The sequence below is a fragment of the Alosa sapidissima genome, chromosome 13 (genome assembly GCF_018492685.1).
Source record: "Alosa sapidissima isolate fAloSap1 chromosome 13, fAloSap1.pri, whole genome shotgun sequence".
Taxonomy (NCBI): Eukaryota; Metazoa; Chordata; class Actinopteri; order Clupeiformes; family Clupeidae; genus Alosa; species Alosa sapidissima.
In genome coordinates, this window is record NC_055969.1 from 21,798,993 (window position 1) to 21,818,246 (window position 19,254).

Genomic DNA, 19,254 nt, shown 5'->3' on the forward strand with positions numbered 1-19,254 from the left:
TATACAGTATATATATGGGCCGCGACTTTATGAACATGCGACATTGTGGGTCCCAAAGCCAGACCACTTAAGAACCACTGGCATGGCATACTACCCACCATCATTTCCATAACCAATGAATGTAGAACGACAAATTTAACAGGTCGGCCTCTTTTTAAACTGAACTGCATTTCCCTTTTTGTGCTATAAATGCATGCCTATTGCCTACATAAATAACATAACATCCTGCAAGGTGTCCCGATACAGAACTAATGAACTTGGTGGAGAAAACTCTTTCTGCATCGGGGAGGTCTTTGCATCCGTCTCCTCCATTATTTCTGCAGACCTCGGCGGATGTTATCCTTGGCATAAATCCTCATGTCAAATCCATTAAGTGGTTTTACAGTAATACTGTCCTGTAGTGAGAATGAACATCAGCTATTAGGTACTCAAGGTCACGGGGTCAAAGGTCATCATATGGGGCCCATGTCCTAATGTTCTCCCTCAGTACCTTATTTGTATCATTTTCACATTTTAGTCTTGACTTGACACACCTGATAATTCAAGCTCCTGACGTTAGTTGCTTTTTCATTTTTTTTTTTTACTTTCAATGTTCTAAGGGGATGATGAAACAGAAAAGACAAATATAATAGCTTTTAACTTGTCTATAGGGTGACATTAAATTGGCGGTGCAAAAAAAAAAAAATTGGGTTTACAACCCATGTTGACCATTTTGGCTCTCGCAGTTGACTTTTCTATTCATTTTTTCCAACTTCAGACATGTCCAGAGGGGATCGTAAAGGAGAAAAGTTGTATCTAACACTTACGTTGGGCACAATGTGGCAATACTGCAAGAAAAAGGAAAAATGGGTTTACATTTTACGCTGTCCTTCCAAAAGGGTAATGAAATTAGTATTTGGATAAATCGCTACTTAGGTCAACTTTAGAGCTGAATATAGGGAATTGCCCAAGGGATATCATTGGGCACCCACCCTATTCTTATGGAGTAACCCCTAGGCAACAAGAAACAACAAGAAAAAAAAAAACTTTAACCAACAAAACAAGGTTCACCACGATTCTGGCATTTGGCTCCCAGACTATGATAAGCATAGCTTATTGTAATGGTTAGTATATTTAACTGAGTGATGAAATGTTGGCTTATTAGAGAAAAAATGACAGATTTTTCTTAAGTATTTGAAATACTCTAAATACAATCCCTCAAAGTATTTTGTTAAAAACTACATTAGATTGGTTCCAATCCTGCAAAATACAAATGACAAAATACGCTAAAGTAATTAAATACGTATTTAAAATACATACTAATTAAAATACTTCCCATGTCTGCTAATCACAGGAGTTGGTCAGCAACTGTGACATTGTTAAATTGAAAACTTATCATATAGCAAACACATTTCTGTTTTATTGCAGACAATGAAATACATTTTCTCATGCGTCATTTCAGCTTGTCCTGAAAAAAAAAAATGCCCCAAACTTGTCCTGACCTGTCCTGGCATCTATGTACTTTAGCATAACGAGCGCAAATCGTGATCTGTTAAATAATGAAAACTTTTGATGTCTTAATATGCTAACATTCAGAGACCATTACCTGACCAGGAGATGCAGCAACCAAGTCTAAATGGTTTGCACCTGAGAACCCTTGTCACAGTTAATTGATACATTCACACCTGTATATACACTGCGTTCCAAATTATTATGCAAATTACATTTAGTAAAGAACTAAAAATGGTAATTTGTTGAATTTGCAGCATTAGGAGGTGATATAAATTAAATCAAAAGTTATTTCAATCAAAAACAGGCCAAGTTACATGTTAACATAGGATCCCCTTCATTGATATCACCTTCACAATTCTTAGATAGATACTTTATTGATCCCCAGGGGAAATTCAAGTCTTTGCATCCATTGAACTTGAGTTCTTGGAGTGTTTCTTTAATGTCTTTGCAAAATAGCCTCCCAGAGCTGCCAGAATGTCAGAATAGCCTCCCAGAGTTCCTGCTTGGATATGAACTGCCTCCCACCCTCATAGATCTTTTGCTTGATGATGCTGCAAAGGTTCTCAATAGGGTTGAGGTCAGGGGAAGATGGGGACCATGCCATGAGTTTCTCTCTTTTTATGCCCATAGCAGCCAATGGTGCATTGTCATGTATAAAGATGACTTTGCTACGGAAGGCACGGTTCTTCTTTTTGTACCACGGAAGAAAGTGCTCAGTCAGAAACTCCACATACTTTGCGGAGGTCATTTTCACACAGTCAGGGACCCTAAAGGGGCCTACCAGCTCTCCCCCCATAATTCCTGCCCAAAACATGACTCTGCCATCTCCTTGCTGACATCTCAGTTTTGTTGGGACATGGGCCATTCACCAACTATCCATTACTCCATCCCTCTGGACCATCTTGGGTTGCATGGCACTCATCCATAAACAAAACTGTTTGAAAATTAGTCTTCATGTATTTTTGTGCCCACCTCAACCGTTCCTGCTTATGAGCATTGTTTAGGGGTGGCCGAATAGTAGGTTTATGCACACTTGCAAACTTCTTGAGGATCCTACACTGAGCTTCGCGGAACTCCACAGGCACCAGGCTTCAAATACCTGTTTGCTGCTTTGCAATGCCATTTTAACAGCTGCTCTCTTAATCCTATGAATTTGTCTGGCAGAAACCTTCCTTAGTATGCCTTTGTTTGCACAAACCCGCCTGTGCTCTGAATCAGCGACAAATTTCTTCACAGTCCAATGATCATGTGTGGCAAGTGGTAGGTTAGTTCTCCATTACGAAATGTCGACTACGCCATCTGAGGCCCTGCCCCTCAGAATCTTCAATCAATTGGACTATAATTAGTTACCTGAAGCCCAACCAGGCAACACAGGTTCGTGGACACAGAAAACCAGAGGCGCGTTTCCAAAAATAAACTCTCGTCTTTATTAACTAATAATATTAAAAACATACAGGGAGTGGGTTCTCTCCAGACAGTTCGAACTTTTGCCACTAAGGCACTGACACAAATAGCCTAGACACGCATGTATACACACAGTCACACACACCAGAACGTGCTTATTAGATTACTGGCTAAGGGGGAATGGGAGGAGCCAGGAACAGGGCCGGAGCTTACCCAGGTCTGGAGAGCATATAAGAGAGAGGGTCTACAGACACACGTGAATATGTCAATAGCAAATTCTCAAAATGCACTACAACAGGAAAAGTGAAAGGGACGCCACCACCTCGAGATGGCCCGCCACCCCAGTTGGCCTGCAGCTCCTGTCCGGCAAGAGAGCAGAATCAATGAGCCAATACGCACAATATATGCACATGCACTCACATAGTGTGGTGAACATCGTATCTTTATACAGTGAGGCCTAAAGCTGGACGAGAGCGTCCGGTGTACAGGAATTCTCCCGTGTGCAAGTTAAAATGTATGCAAACGTGTAAAATCGACCAACAACGACCATTATTTTGAAGACAGTTAAATTTACATACCAAGCAGCTGAGACCGGTTATGAAGCCCATGTTCAGCGACCGACAGCAATCCTAGAACCCCAAAGTTTGTGTTAACTATACTAGCCTACATCATACAGGAACGTTACAATAACCTACCAGCAGACCCGGCGGCAGACACAAATTCACGGACGGGCATTACACCTTTCCAGGGGGGGCACTGGAACTTAAATTGATCACGGTAGTTTAAGCTTACACTTGACAAAACATTCCAATATGAAAATGTAGATGCAATTGTTGTAAAATGGTGCAGCTCCTTTAAGAGAACCCTGTGCGCAGGGATGGAGAGAGAGAAAGCGAGAGGGGATATGTGTGTTAGAACTGAGATGCGTGTGGAAAAAGTAGACGTGCTGTTGAGACTGGAGCTAGTTATATTCAAAATAATGCAAAAATAAATCCGCAGATAAAACCAAAATCCTCGTTCATTTGCTAACCACTTTTCAGATAGAGTGTTAGGGAGTTAGCCCCGAAGTTACGGATAACTTCGGCCCTGGAGTGGTAAGCTCCCTGTTCTCCGACTAGGTCAGAAGATAAAAACTGTAAATGTTAACGCGATCAAACAAACCCAGAAACTACTAGGCATACTTCTACTAACTACGATATGAGATATAGCCTACCTGCGAGCCGATAAGCTGTATTTGTCATCGGATGACAGGGGTTAGTGCAGAAGTGAAGTAGACTGCGCCACGTAACCTCCTCTCCATTTAGGTGATGGGCTTACCTAATGTTCCTGATTGATTAGCTACGGAATAATACAGATTTTACCAGTTTTATTTGCTACTTGCTAGATTGACAAACGTATAGGCTAGGCCTACATTTAATAAGTGTTCAAAATCAATCTATGGGATTGGGGTTGGTTGGAGCAGCCAAGCTCTTTCAGGGCGGGCACAGATGACTTCCAGGACGGGCCTGGCCCCCCAAAGCCCCCCCATGCCGCCGGGACTGCCTACCAGGAATGTCACTGGATGCGTGCACAGCGGGCAGGAGGCCAAAACAGCACAAGGGATCCCGCGGTGAAGGGAGGGATCCCGCGGTATGCAGCTATGACGTCGGCTTTCAAATTAAAAAGTTACAATTTATATAGCCACTTCTCTACACTAATTGGCTCGCCTCCGACTGCCAAGAGTCACTCGCAATGGCACTACTAGGCTAGACAAGGGGCGTGGACCTTGTCCTGTTACACATGCACAAGTTTTCGGGAAACGTTTTCATACCTTGTCCAAGGTAGTGCACAATTTCACGCTTTTCAGCAGCAGAGCGATCCTTTTTTTTCCCCATATTGCTTGAAACCTGTGGCATGCTTAATAATGCGGAACATCCTTCTTAAGTAGTTTTTCTTTGATTGGGCTCACCTGGCAAACTAATTATCACAGGTGTCTGAGATTGATTTCAATGAGCCCTGAGACACAAAACCATCCATGAGTTCAATTGAAACTTAACTATAAAAATACATCTCTTGGTGGTTTATTGCACAATGAACAAAAAAAACGTTGAATGGAAACAGTTTATCATAACAAAGAGACACCTGTTTCTCCATTGGTCTCCACTTGATTGTTGTCCCCACCAAGATTGCGGCGCAATTGAGGTACATTCTGGAGCCCAATTCGGTATCTATCTTTCTAATATATAAGCTCTACACATGGTTGGAGTGATACTGCCTTTATGCTGGCCGTACACTCGGAGGACCTGACTTTAAAAATTCTGACCTCCAAAACAGTGTGTTAATGAGATCAGCTTGGAAAACAAATAATAAAAGTTTTTAGTACTGCTTACCATGAGCATAAAATCCAACCCGACTTTGAGTTCAAGTCATTTTTCCTCTTTTCCGAATATCCAAGGCGACATTAAAAGCCATTCCTCTTTACATAATCTAGTTCATCCAGATGCCCATGCCCAGTGCTGTGCATTGAGATTCCCAGGCCCTCTGCTGTGCATTCTCCCCTTTAGCTTATCAACTGGTTTTCTTTGGGGACACATCATGCAGCAGGATCTTGATTAAACCATTGTACCATCAGCCACTGTAGGAAATCCACACATCACAAGGAATTTAACAACTCCATTATGTCTGAAATGATAAAATAGTTATACCAAACCACGAGTGACATTCTACTGCATTAAGCAAACTTCATTTTTTTCCTGCTGTACCTTTTACATAATCTAGAAGCCTAAAGGTTGCAAGGTTGCATCATGATGTTTGTTGAACCTCTTAATTACAGTTTCATGGCCATTTTCAATCAAGTGTGTTTTTCATAGTAGCCCTGGCTTAAAAGGGTCAATATATGTCCCCTTGTTTGAACTGAATTATTTTCTCTTTCGAATTTTGATGAGGTGACAATGATTGTGGCACATGATTGTGAACTATTTCTTGATGAAGGATTTGGGTTTCATTCTACTGAATAGATATGTTATAACATAAGTATAACATATTGTCCTATTTAGTGTGATATCAAAGTTCACCAAAAGAAAAAGGTGAGTAGCATTTTAGTGTAACTGTAACACACCCAATTATCACCACTTTTGTTCAGAAATTCTAAAACAACAATATTTTTTAACACTTCAAAATAATATTTGCTAAATGAACCTTACATCTTTCAGTAGCCATAGGTGTGTGGATTTGAACAAACTCTGGTTTGGTTCTTAACGGGATCTTTTACTGCCTGAAATATCCGATTTTCTTTATCACGCTCTGAGTTAGTGCTGGCCTGATGGGTCGCCTATTTACGCCGTTTCAACGGCACATGAACGGTAGACCGAGAATTCTCGTCATGAAATTAAAATTCCACTGGAGCTCCAAGCGGTTGTGTACACGCAGCCTTACAACACTGTTTACGGTAAAATGTAATTTTTGGTGCATAGCTAATTTAGATACACCTATGGTGTGGGTGGTTGCGTTTCTTTAGGAGTCCGCCGTCTTGGTTTGTATGGAAATGGATATTACGGTAATAGGGGGAGTTCCGATAATATATGCCTACCTGGGGTGTGCCAATAATTGTGGAGGGGGCTGTATGCGCACATTCAATTTCACTCAATTAAATTGTTTCAGCAACCCCCCTTGGCAACAGGTGAAGGTGTGAACAAAAGACCAACAGCATGATTGCAACAAAGCAGAACTCCATTCAGACCAGTATTGTAAATCAGATGGGCCCATCATCCATACCATTATCACGGACAGGGACCTCTAACTAGAACCATTTGGTAAGCTATACCTTCATATAAGTCATACCTTATATGGTAAGCTTCCTTTGGTAAGCTATACCTTCAATAAGCTATATTCTTCATACCGTCAAAAAGCTATATTCTTCATGTACAGTAATATGTCATATATTATTTCAGTAAGGCCTATGGACACGACTATTTTTATTCAAAGGCCAACATCTGATCTGTTGAAAATCTTCAATATTTCACTGATTGCACAATGTAGGTTATTCAAACAGGACACTGTTGCTAACAAGGTGAATTTGCATGCATATTACAGCCAAGTTTTCTGTTTTTCACAATATCACTAATGGACATATCTGATCTTTCTTGTCGTCAATGAAATATGAAGAATTGGAACACACATCTTGTATGAAAAAGTGACAACAAAAGAAAGACAAACAAACAAGGAGGCGTGGCTGATGGGTGGGTGTGTTTGGGCGAAATGGACATATAAAGCCAGCCACTCACCTCAGCTGGCCAGTTACGGACATTCTCCTCCTATGATTCTATGACATTCAGGACCGGATACAGTGGGGCGTCACAAGCAGGCTATTTGAAAGCCCTCCTTCGTCCGCATGACGGATTTGATTCTTCTTTGAATCTGTTCTCTTGGATGGAGTTGTTGGAGTTATAAACTTTCCAGAGGAAAAAAGGGGGACCATTTGCTCGCACTTTTTTTTAGTTTTCTAATTTGGTGTGCAAGTGCAAATTAGAGCAGACAGCCTGCTACAGTTGTCAAAACACTTCCTCGGATAACTTGTGCCTGTGGTTTAGTTTAATATTTTTGCTCGAAATTTGAAAAGAGAAAAATGAATAATCATAGCAAGCCGGTTCCCCCTCCTGCCAAGGGCACGTGCGCTACATTTATGTACGAGAAATACGGAGCTGAAAGTTGCGCGCAGTCACCAAAATGGGAGAAGTGGACCTCTACAGCAACACCGAAGCTGAGGTGGCCCCCGGGTGGCTCGTTTGAGACGGACGTTATGGAATATCTTCAGCTCGTCCTGTGCGAACAGCAGAAGACATTTGTTGATTGGCAAGCCTTCATTTTGTGGAAGGTCGAGTCATTGATACGTCAAAAGCAGAATGTCGTGTGTCATCCAGAGCTGACAACATCATCGTCTTGCGGCCACCCCGTATCACAGGTGGGAGACTTCTGCCCATCTACTGGGAGGCTGCTTCTTGACAATGCACAGGACTCCTCGCTTTTACTTCCAAGTACCAAAGACAGCCTGGAGGACTTTACATTGAAATGCGAAAGTCTAGTTAAAAACTTTGGACTCGGTCGCGAAGAACTTGTCGCAGTTTTGCGTTTAAAAAAGACTATTGAAGTAATATCACAAAAATGGAAGGCAGAGCAGGCAGCGAATGACATGCCTAAAACAGCGTCAAAATACAAAGCCAAGGTATGCTATAAAGGTTGGTGGAGGGACTACAGGTATACAAAGAGAAATGAGGTCTACTGGCAGCGTCTTTATAATTGCAAGCAGAAGGAAGGTGAACATCCATCGACATATTTGAACCGTTTGGAACATGCGTTGCGCTATGAGATCATCAACCCTGATGAACCATACATGGTGGACCGTTTTGTGAGTGGCTTGAATACCAAACTCGGAAACGCATTGAAAGAAAAAATTCCACATTGGCTCGATTTTTGCTTATATAATATAGGGATAGAGATAGAGAAGCTGCACGATGAACGTGCAGGGAGGGGGTGCTAAGGATGCAGCAACTGCCCCTCCACGTCTAAAGTGCATTTTTTCAAAAAGGCCTAAGCTTTTTTCCAATATCATTCCCATTTTTTTAGGGAGAATATTGAAAGGAAAGGGGGAGCATTGATGCAAAGATGACTTGGAAAGAAAACTGTGTCATCAAAAATTTGTTTTATTGTATATTTTAAATAAAAGGCAAATAAAATGTGATTTATTGTAAATTGTAAATAAAAGGCAAAACTTATACAGTGACTTTACAGGATTGTAATATCTGATTGGGATTTGTCGTTATTGTGTGTGTTTGGGCATTTGGGCAGCCAGGTTATAGTAGCCTTTAAAGGTAAAAATGGCCAGTTCAGGTACTGAGTGGCCAGTGCATATTCATGGACACCAACATGGCTCTCAGGTGATATGTTGATCACCTTTTGTTTTGTTGAACTTTGAAATCACAACATAAATCTAGAATAAACCCCATTAGAAACTCCTTAATCAAGAAATAGATGTTTTAAACAAAATCATGTGCCACAATTATTGCCACCTCTCATAGTCAGAGTAGGCTACAGAATGGAGATAGTAAGATGGAGATAGTGACATGATGTGTGTGTGTGTCTATAAACACACAAGTCTACATTAGACTGAGTCCCTCATGTTGTAACACTCCGAAACATACTGCAGAAGTATGGCCATTCTATCACTGTGTCCCATGTCTTCAAAATGTGGGATGTTGTTTTTTCAAGGTTAGTGTAAAAGGACGGTCATAAGTGATCATAGTTTGCACAGTGTGGAAGAAAGAGCTTTGGCCTCAAACTTATCCATCTCATATCTCTATACTTTTCCTCCTCCTACCCATCAGGCAAATCTGAACATGCAATGCATTTCCCTCATGATTAGCTAAATCTCATTTTTATACCTAAGGTCGGCCTTGCACCCTTAAAGAATGAAATGAAACCTATTTATAAGGTTGGGAAGCAATAATGAATTGACAAGAACTAATGAATTGACAACTTTAAAGCAAACACATTTCTGTTTTATGGCAGTTAATTAAATTCATGTTTTTGAATCATGTGTCATTTGGGCGTGATCAGTGAAATCGCCCCAATATTCTCCTGGCACCTGTCTACTTTAGCACAACGAGCAGAAATCAAAACCCATTCCAAATAGTTAAAACTTTTGATGTCTTATGCAAACATTCAGAGACCATTACCTGACCAGAAGATGCAACCAAGTCTAATGGTTTGCACCTGACAACCATTGTCACAGTTAATTGGTACATTCACACCTGTATGATGAACCCTCCACAATACATCTCAAAAGGTAAAGATGGTACTCCTGCTGGTGTATTTCCACTATAAAAAAAACACTTTTGAAGGGAAATAATTTATTTTGAGGTAAATAAGTGATGTGTATATATATATATATATATATATATATATATATATGTGTGTGTGTGTGTGTTTGCTGCCAATTTTATTTGAGTTTGATTTTATGGCAACTTGGTAACCTCAAAATGTGACCTTTTTAGTCAACTCTCTAAAAGATGTTTCTTCTATAGGCTTACCATTCTCTTCATATTAGTGTTTATCATTCATCCATCTATATATCTTCATTGTCCTGTTTGTCACATCAGTTGATTGGAACATCTTACTGTAAAGTGTGTGCAATGGTGGTGCAAAAGTGAACTGTGCAGATTTTCTCTGTATGAGAGGTGACTAATTGTGGCACATGATTTTGTTTAAAACAACTATTTCTTGATTAAGGACTTTCTAATGGGTTTTATTCTACTGAATAGATTTGTTATAAGTATAAAATGGTTCTCTCATATATGCCTTCCTGGTCTTAGGGTGCCAATAATTGTGGAGGTGGCTGTATGCGCACAATCTGTGTTTCACTTAATTAAATTGTTTCAGCAACCCCCCCCCTTGGCAACAGGTGAAGGTGTGAACAAAAGACCAACAGCATGATTGCCACAAAGCAGAACTCCATTCAGACCAGTATTGTAAATCAGATGGGCCTATCATACACACCATTATCACATACATCGATAGCAATCTAGAACTATTTGGTAATAGGCTACCCTGACTCTGCATGTACACTAATTTATCCAGTATGTTATTCCAGTAAGGCCTAATATTTCATTGTAAAATTGCACGTTCTAGGTAGGTTATGTGAATAACGGTTATTCAAACAGCATATGGACACTGCTGCTGACTAAGTGAATTTTATGCATGCATATTACAGCCAAGTTTTCTGTTTTTCACAGTGTTTTGAGATTGCTAAAGACACTAATGGACATATCTGATCTTTCTTGTCGTCTTATGAAATGAAATAGGAAAAATTGGAACATACAATTTACATGAAAAAGTGGCAACAAAAAGGGGCTGGGAGGGTGGGTGTGTTTGGGCAAACAAGGAGGCGGGGCTGAGAGGGTGGGTGTGTTTGGGCGAAATGGACATATAAAGCCTACCGCTCACCACACCTTACGGACATTCTCCTCCTATGATTCTGTGACCGGATACAGCAACAGGGGTGTCACAAGGAGGCTAAACAACATGGACCAAACATCTCCTTTCGGCCATACTGAAACACAGGGAGACTGCTGCCCATCTAAAAAAGTAAAATTGAACAGGGAACAGGACCTTTTGCTTTTAATTCCAAGTACTAAAGACAGTCTGAAAGAGTTTACATTGAAATGCAACAATCTGATTGATAACCTTGGGCTCGACTCAGAACTTTACACACTTGTGAGTTCCAAAAGGAATATTGAAGTAACATTGCAAAAATGCCTGGCACTGGGACCGCCGGCAGCGAGGGACAGAACAGCGGCGTCAGAAGGGGATACCGCGATATGCTACAAAGAACTTTGGGATGACTACAGGTATAGGCCACGTAGTGATATCGACTGGCGAGATGTTTATGCTTGCAAGCAGTTGGAAGGTGAAGATCCTTTGGAATATTTAAGCCGTTTGGACAATTTGCAAAATAGCCTCCCAGAGCTGCCAGAATGTCAGAATAGCCTCCCAGAGTTCCTGCTTGGATATGAACTGCCTCCCACCCTCATAGATCTTTTGCTTGATGATGCTGCAAAGGTTCTCAATAGGGTTGAGGTCAGGGGAAGATGGGGACCATGCCATGAGTTTCTCTCTTTTTATGCCCATAGCAGCCAATGGTGCATTGTCATGTATAAAGATGACTTTGCTACGGAAGGCACGGTTCTTCTTTTTGTACCACGGAAGAAAGTGCTCAGTCAGAAACTCCACATACTTTGCGGAGGTCATTTTCACACAGTCAGGGACCCTAAAGGGGCCTACCAGCTCTCCCCCCATAATTCCTGCCCAAAACATGACTCTGCCATCTCCTTGCTGACATCTCAGTTTTGTTGGGACATGGGCCATTCACCAACTATCCATTACTCCATCCCTCTGGACCATCTTGGGTTGCATGGCACTCATCCATAAACAAAACTGTTTGAAAATTAGTCTTCATGTATTTTTGTGCCCACCTCAACCGTTCCTGCTTATGAGCATTGTTTAGGGGTGGCCGAATAGTAGGTTTATGCACACTTGCAAACTTCTTGAGGATCCTACACTGAGCTTCGCGGAACTCCACAGGCACCAGGCTTCAAATACCTGTTTGCTGCTTTGCAATGCCATTTTAACAGCTGCTCTCTTAATCCTATGAATTTGTCTGGCAGAAACCTTCCTTAGTATGCCTTTGTTTGCACAAACCCGCCTGTGCTCTGAATCAGCGACAAATTTCTTCACAGTCCAATGATCATGTGTGGCAAGTGGTAGGTTAGTTCTCCATTACGAAATGTCGACTACGCCATCTGAGGCCCTGCCCCTCAGAATCTTCAATCAATTGGACTATAATTAGTTACCTGAAGCCCAACCAGGCAACACAGGTTCGTGGACACAGAAAACCAGAGGCGCGTTTCCAAAAATAAACTCTCGTCTTTATTAACTAATAATATTAAAAACATACAGGGAGTGGGTTCTCTCCAGACAGTTCGAACTTTTGCCACTAAGGCACTGACACAAATAGCCTAGACACGCATGTATACACACAGTCACACACACCAGAACGTGCTTATTAGATTACTGGCTAAGGGGGAATGGGAGGAGCCAGGAACAGGGCCGGAGCTTACCCAGGTCTGGAGAGCATATAAGAGAGAGGGTCTACAGACACACGTGAATATGTCAATAGCAAATTCTCAAAATGCACTACAACAGGAAAAGTGAAAGGGACGCCACCACCTCGAGATGGCCCGCCACCCCAGTTGGCCTGCAGCTCCTGTCCGGCAAGAGAGCAGAATCAATGAGCCAATACGCACAATATATGCACATGCACTCACATAGTGTGGTGAACATCGTATCTTTATACAGTGAGGCCTAAAGCTGGACGAGAGCATCCGGTGTACAGGAATTCTCCCGTGTGCAAGTTAAAATGTATGCAAACGTGTAAAATCGACCAACAACGACCATTATTTTGAAGACAGTTAAATTTACATACCAAGCAGCTGAGACCGGTTATGAAGCCCATGTTCAGCGACCGACAGCAATCCTAGAACCCCAAAGTTTGTGTTAACTATACTAGCCTACATCATACAGGAACGTTACAATAACCTACCAGCAGACCCGGCGGCAGACACAAATTCACGGACGGGCATTACACCTTTCCAGGGGGGGCACTGGAACTTAAATTGATCACGGTAGTTTAAGCTTACACTTGACAAAACATTCCAATATGAAAATGTAGATGCAATTGTTGTAAAATGGTGCAGCTCCTTTAAGAGAACCCTGTGCGCAGGGATGGAGAGAGAGAAAGCGAGAGGGGATATGTGTGTTAGAACTGAGATGCGTGTGGAAAAAGTAGACGTGCTGTTGAGACTGGAGCTAGTTATATTCAAAATAATGCAAAAATAAATCCGCAGATAAAACCAAAATCCTCGTTCATTTGCTAACCACTTTTCAGATAGAGTGTTAGGGAGTTAGCCCCGAAGTTACGGATAACTTCGGCCCTGGAGTGGTAAGCTCCCTGTTCTCCGACTAGGTCAGAAGATAAAAACTGTAAATGTTAACGCGATCAAACAAACCCAGAAACTACTAGGCATACTTCTACTAACTACGATATGAGATATAGCCTACCTGCGAGCCGATAAGCTGTATTTGTCATCGGATGACAGGGGTTAGTGCAGAAGTGAAGTAGACTGCGCCACGTAACCTCCTCTCCATTTAGGTGATGGGCTTACCTAATGTTCCTGATTGATTAGCTACGGAATAATACAGATTTTACCAGTTTTATTTGCTACTTGCTAGATTGACAAACGTATAGGCTAGGCCTACATTTAATAAGTGTTCAAAATCAATCTATGGGATTGGGGTTGGTTGGAGCAGCCAAGCTCTTTCAGGGCGGGCACAGATGACTTCCAGGACGGGCCTGGCCCCCCAAAGCCCCCCCATGCCGCCGGGACTGCCTACCAGGAATGTCACTGGATGCGTGCACAGCGGGCAGGAGGCCAAAACAGCACAAGGGATCCCGCGGTGAAGGGAGGGATCCCGCGGTATGCAGCTATGACGTCGGCTTTCAAATTAAAAAGTTACAATTTATATAGCCACTTCTCTACACTAATTGGCTCGCCTCCGACTGCCAAGAGTCACTCGCAATGGCACTACTAGGCTAGACAAGGGGCGTGGACCTTGTCCTGTTACACATGCACAAGTTTTCGGGAAACGTTTTCATACCTTGTCCAAGGTAGTGCACAATTTCACGCTTTTCAGCAGCAGAGCGATCCTTTTTTTTCCCCATATTGCTTGAAACCTGTGGCATGCTTAATAATGCGGAACATCCTTCTTAAGTAGTTTTTCTTTGATTGGGCTCACCTGGCAAACTAATTATCACAGGTGTCTGAGATTGATTTCAATGAGCCCTGAGACACAAAACCATCCATGAGTTCAATTGAAACTTAACTATAAAAATACATCTCTTGGTGGTTTATTGCACAATGAACAAAAAAAACGTTGAATGGAAACAGTTTATCATAACAAAGAGACACCTGTTTCTCCATTGGTCTCCACTTGATTGTTGTCCCCACCAAGATTGCGGCGCAATTGAGGTACATTCTGGAGCCCAATTCGGTATCTATCTTTCTAATATATAAGCTCTACACATGGTTGGAGTGATACTGCCTTTATGCTGGCCGTACACTCGGAGGACCTGACTTTAAAAATTCTGACCTCCAAAACAGTGTGTTAATGAGATCAGCTTGGAAAACAAATAATAAAAGTTTTTAGTACTGCTTACCATGAGCATAAAATCCAACCCGACTTTGAGTTCAAGTCATTTTTCCTCTTTTCCGAATATCCAAGGCGACATTAAAAGCCATTCCTCTTTACATAATCTAGTTCATCCAGATGCCCATGCCCAGTGCTGTGCATTGAGATTCCCAGGCCCTCTGCTGTGCATTCTCCCCTTTAGCTTATCAACTGGTTTTCTTTGGGGACACATCATGCAGCAGGATCTTGATTAAACCATTGTACCATCAGCCACTGTAGGAAATCCACACATCACAAGGAATTTAACAACTCCATTATGTCTGAAATGATAAAATAGTTATACCAAACCACGAGTGACATTCTACTGCATTAAGCAAACTTCATTTTTTTCCTGCTGTACCTTTTACATAATCTAGAAGCCTAAAGGTTGCAAGGTTGCATCATGATGTTTGTTGAACCTCTTAATTACAGTTTCATGGCCATTTTCAATCAAGTGTGTTTTTCATAGTAGCCCTGGCTTAAAGGGGTCAATATATGTCCCCTTGTTTGAACTGAATTATTTTCTCTTTCGAATTTTGATGAGGTGACAATGATTGTGGCACATGATTGTGAACTATTTCTTGATGAAGGATTTGGGTTTCATTCTACTGAATAGATATGTTATAACATAAGTATAACATATTGTCCTATTTAGTGTGATATCAAAGTTCACCAAAAGAAAAAGGTGAGTAGCATTTTAGTGTAACTGTAACACACCCAATTATCACCACTTTTGTTCAGAAATTCTAAAACAACAATATTTTTTAACACTTCAAAATAATATTTGCTAAATGAACCTTACATCTTTCAGTAGCCATAGGTGTGTGGATTTGAACAAACTCTGGTTTGGTTCTTAACGGGATCTTTTACTGCCTGAAATATCCGATTTTCTTTATCACGCTCTGAGTTAGTGCTGGCCTGATGGGTCGCCTATTTACGCCGTTTCAACGGCACATGAACGGTAGACCGAGAATTCTCGTCATGAAATTAAAATTCCACTGGAGCTCCAAGCGGTTGTGTACACGCAGCCTTACAACACTGTTTACGGTAAAATGTAATTTTTGGTGCATAGCTAATTTAGATACACCTATGGTGTGGGTGGTTGCGTTTCTTTAGGAGTCCGCCGTCTTGGTTTGTATGGAAATGGATATTACGGTAATAGGGGGAGTTCCGATAATATATGCCTACCTGGGGTGTGCCAATAATTGTGGAGGGGGCTGTATGCGCACATTCAATTTCACTCAATTAAATTGTTTCAGCAACCCCCCTTGGCAACAGGTGAAGGTGTGAACAAAAGACCAACAGCATGATTGCAACAAAGCAGAACTCCATTCAGACCAGTATTGTAAATCAGATGGGCCCATCATCCATACCATTATCACGGACAGGGACCTCTAACTAGAACCATTTGGTAAGCTATACCTTCATATAAGTCATACCTTATATGGTAAGCTTCCTTTGGTAAGCTATACCTTCAATAAGCTATATTCTTCATACCGTCAAAAAGCTATATTCTTCATGTACAGTAATATGTCATATATTATTTCAGTAAGGCCTATGGACACGACTATTTTTATTCAAAGGCCAACATCTGATCTGTTGAAAATCTTCAATATTTCACTGATTGCACAATGTAGGTTATTCAAACAGGACACTGTTGCTAACAAGGTGAATTTGCATGCATATTACAGCCAAGTTTTCTGTTTTTCACAATATCACTAATGGACATATCTGATCTTTCTTGTCGTCAATGAAATATGAAGAATTGGAACACACATCTTGTATGAAAAAGTGACAACAAAAGAAAGACAAACAAACAAGGAGGCGTGGCTGATGGGTGGGTGTGTTTGGGCGAAATGGACATATAAAGCCAGCCACTCACCTCAGCTGGCCAGTTACGGACATTCTCCTCCTATGATTCTATGACATTCAGGACCGGATACAGTGGGGCGTCACAAGCAGGCTATTTGAAAGCCCTCCTTCGTCCGCATGACGGATTTGATTCTTCTTTGAATCTGTTCTCTTGGATGGAGTTGTTGGAGTTATAAACTTTCCAGAGGAAAAAAGGGGGACCATTTGCTCGCACTTTTTTTTAGTTTTCTAATTTGGTGTGCAAGTGCAAATTAGAGCAGACAGCCTGCTACAGTTGTCAAAACACTTCCTCGGATAACTTGTGCCTGTGGTTTAGTTTAATATTTTTGCTCGAAATTTGAAAAGAGAAAAATGAATAATCATAGCAAGCCGGTTCCCCCTCCTGCCAAGGGCACGTGCGCTACATTTATGTACGAGAAATACGGAGCTGAAAGTTGCGCGCAGTCACCAAAATGGGAGAAGTGGACCTCTACAGCAACACCGAAGCTGAGGTGGCCCCCGGGTGGCTCGTTTGAGACGGACGTTATGGAATATCTTCAGCTCGTCCTGTGCGAACAGCAGAAGACATTTGTTGATTGGCAAGCCTTCATTTTGTGGAAGGTCGAGTCATTGATACGTCAAAAGCAGAATGTCGTGTGTCATCCAGAGCTGACAACATCATCGTCTTGCGGCCACCCCGTATCACAGGTGGGAGACTTCTGCCCATCTACTGGGAGGCTGCTTCTTGACAATGCACAGGACTCCTCGCTTTTACTTCCAAGTACCAAAGACAGCCTGGAGGACTTTACATTGAAATGCGAAAGTCTAGTTAAAAACTTTGGACTCGGTCGCGAAGAACTTGTCGCAGTTTTGCGTTTAAAAAAGACTATTGAAGTAATATCACAAAAATGGAAGGCAGAGCAGGCAGCGAATGACATGCCTAAAACAGCGTCAAAATACAAAGCCAAGGTATGCTATAAAGGTTGGTGGAGGGACTACAGGTATACAAAGAGAAATGAGGTCTACTGGCAGCGTCTTTATAATTGCAAGCAGAAGGAAGGTGAACATCCATCGACATATTTGAACCGTTTGGAACATGCGTTGCGCTATGAGATCATCAACCCTGATGAACCATACATGGTGGACCGTTTTGTGAGTGGCTTGAATACCAAACTCGGAAACGCATTGAAAGAAAAAATTCCACATTGGCTCGATTTTTGCTTATATAATATAGGGATAGAGATAGAGAAGCTGCACGATGAACGTGCAGGGAGGGGGTGCTAAGGATGCAGCAACTGCCCCTCCACGTCTAAAGTGCATTTTTTCAAAAAGGCCTAAGCTTTTTTCCAATATCATTCCCATTTTTTTAGGGAGAATATTGAAAGGAAAGGGGGAGCATTGATGCAAAGATGACTTGGAAAGAAAACTGTGTCATCAAAAATGTGTTTTATTGTATATTTTAAATAAAAGGCAAATAAAATGTGATTTATTGTAAATTGTAAATAAAAGGCAAAACTTATACAGTGACTTTACAGGATTGTAATATCTGATTGGGATTTGTCGTTATTGTGTGTGTTTGGGCATTTGGGCAGCCAGGTTATAGTAGCCTTTAAAGGTAAAAATGGCCAGTTCAGGTACTGAGTGGCCAGTGCATATTCATGGACACCAACATGGCTCTCAGGTGATATGTTGATCACCTTTTGTTTTGTTGAACTTTGAAATCACAACATAAATCTAGAATAAACCCCATTAGAAACTCCTTAATCAAGAAATAGATGTTTTAAACAAAATCATGTGCCACAATTATTGCCACCTCTCATAGTCAGAGTAGGCTACAGAATGGAGATAGTAAGATGGAGATAGTGACATGATGTGTGTGTGTGTCTATAAACACACAAGTCTACATTAGACTGAGTCCCTCATGTTGTAACACTCCGAAACATACTGCAGAAGTATGGCCATTCTATCACTGTGTCCCATGTCTTCAAAATGTGGGATGTTGTTTTTTCAAGGTTAGTGTAAAAGGACGGTCATAAGTGATCATAGTTTGCACAGTGTGGAAGAAAGAGCTTTGGCCTCAAACTTATCCATCTCATATCTCTATACTTTTCCTCCTCCTACCCATCAGGCAAATCTGAACATGCAATGCATTTCCCTCATGATTAGCTAAATCTCATTTTTATACCTAAGGTCGGCCTTGCACCCTTAAAGAATGAAATGAAACCTATTTATAAGGTTGGGAAGCAATAATGAATTGACAAGAACTAATGAATTGACAACTTTAAAGCAAACACATTTCTGTTTTATGGCAGTTAATTAAATTCATGTTTTTGAATCATGTGTCATTTGGGCGTGATCAGTGAAATCGCCCCAATAATCTCCTGGCACCTGTCTACTTTAGCACAACGAGCAGAAATCAAAACCCATTCCAAATAGTTAAAACTTTTGATGTCTTATGCAAACATTCAGAGACCATTACCTGACCAGAAGATGCAACCAAGTCTAATGGTTTGCACCTGACAACCATTGTCACAGTTAATTGGTACATTCACACCTGTATGATGAACCCTCCACAATACATCTCAAAAGGTAAAGATGGTACTCCTGCTGGTGTATTTCCACTATAAAAAAAACACTTTTGAAGGGAAATAATTTATTTTGAGGTAAATAAGTGATGTGTATATATATATA